The following is a 2,234-nucleotide window of genomic DNA, read 5'->3' on the forward strand; positions in this document are numbered from 1 at the left end:
AAAGAAAGAAAGAAAGAAAGAAAGAAAGAAAGAAAGAAAGAAAGAAAGAAAGAAAGAAAGAAAGAAAAAAGAAAAGAAAAAGGGAAAGGAAAGGGAAAGAAAAGAAAAGAGGAGAAAGAAATTAAAGTGACCTGAAATAATGGAAAAATCTGGTGTCCATAGGTGAAGCAGCCATGCAAGTACTGGGTCAAATTTCCTTCCAAAAATGAACTTTCCATTCAGGTTTTAGCGACACCCTTCAACTGTTAATGCCTTTGAAAGTTTGCTTCTTATTTCAAGATGAGTCCATGTACTTTCTGTCCAGCCCCAACCAAGGATGGGTCATGGTGTGTTACCAGAGTCTGGCCATTTGGACAAATGTTGGCTTCTATTAACTGGCAACCTCTGCTCTTGTGCTCTCCATAGGATTGACTACTACTTTTGCAGATCTGCATTGCAGTATGCACTTTTCTCTACTCAGTCCTGCTTCCTGCAGTCTTTTGCAGATTAGGGATCTGCATCAGTGTCCAAAGCTTTTTTGGCCCAGTCCTGCTTCCTCTCCCCTTTAATTTTCACAAGCATTTTACCATCCACTATTCCACAATAAGACTATACTCCACAATACCAGAGTATTACTAATGCTGACTCAGTGTCAGCAATATTTTAGCCTTGATACTTATCTAGCCAGAGAACCCTGAATTCCCACTGGATTCATTTGGGTGGATTATACCGAAAGAGTTCTTAGAAAATTTTGGATTTACCATAGAGTAAGGGATATAGACAAAGAGGCTGGTATCTCTTTCCCACTTGAAAATGAATTTAAGATTCCCCTGAACAAAGAGGAAAGGTAGCCAAGCTTGAGTCATATTTAATATGCCTCATCTAAGAGTAGCCTGCAAGGCAAAGGAAATGCTGCCCCTTTAGCAATAAGAGGCTGTAGGATGCAAGTGACATGGGGAACTGATGAGGGATATATGGCAGAAACAAGTAGCTCCCCCCAAATTTTATGCTTGACTTTCAGTAGTATAGGATTGTCAATGGGAATCTGATGGCCAGCCAAGGACCACATTTCTCAGCTGTACTTGCATTAACATGTGCCTATTAAACTGAGTTCAGGTCTGTGAAATAGAGTTCTGGTGGTGCATTCCACTTCCAGGTCTGACCCATAGCATTTTTCAGTACTGCAAGCTACATGTTTTCACCTCTTCCACTGGATCATCTGTACAGTGGTCACCGTACAGTGATGCCTAAGAAATCTTAAGAATTTGCATGTTGAAGGGGGAAGAGCTTTTGATAACTTTTAAATGACTACAGACCAAAACTCCTCATTCATTCCCAAGCCCCACTGACAAGAGATATCTCCATTAGATTATTAGATGAGCAAGAAATTAGATATTTTATTTCACCACTTAAATCCCAGGATTTATTTGTTATAACACTTAGTTTTACTCTGAGGAGTACAGGAGGCATCTCAAAGGAGATGGCTTAAGTAATTGCCCATGTCGAGTAATGAGACAGCCAGAGTTTTAACTGCAACAGCAGATCAATAATGTCCAAACTCTTATAAGAACTGACTCTACCAGATTTCATCAAAATTCACCAGATATGGGCAAACTGTTTTCCCACCATTTTAACAAATTTAAACTCCAGCAATAATATATGGATTTCCCCATTCTTCAAAAACTCATAAGACTTTCAATTTATTTTTATTTTTATTTACCTAGCAGCAAGTAGGAGAAAATAAGGGGAGAATGAAGAGCAGATTTTCCCCTCTTTCCTATTACAAGTCCTCACACCTCTGCTCAGATCTGAGCTACAGGGAGGGGAGAAGCTTTGAATTAGATATGAGTGAATATTTAAACTGAATTAGGTAGAATTTATTCTGATTTTTTAATGAATAATATATAGTACATATATAGTAAATATATAGTAAAAACATCAAAAAGAATAAATAACTATATAGTAAAAAAAAGAAAAGGTTGTGTTTATGTCCTTGCCATAGAAACACTCAATTTCCCACCCATGACGAAGCCACTTTTAAAAAGTAGTAAGTCTCAAATATGGATTCAGAGATTCTTCATAAACACAAAGGCAAACAAAAATGGTAGAATGCATTATACATCGTTCAGTATCTTGCTTTTTCCACTTAAAAATAAATTTTGGGTTATCATTCCTTATCAGTAAAGATCTATATCATTTTTTTTCTATCCATTAAATGGCATTATCTTTTTTTTTTTTTTTTTTTTTTTTTTTTT

Source organism: Neomonachus schauinslandi, chromosome 2 (genome assembly GCF_002201575.2).
Source record: "Neomonachus schauinslandi chromosome 2, ASM220157v2, whole genome shotgun sequence".
Lineage (NCBI taxonomy): Eukaryota > Metazoa > Chordata > Mammalia > Carnivora > Phocidae > Neomonachus > Neomonachus schauinslandi.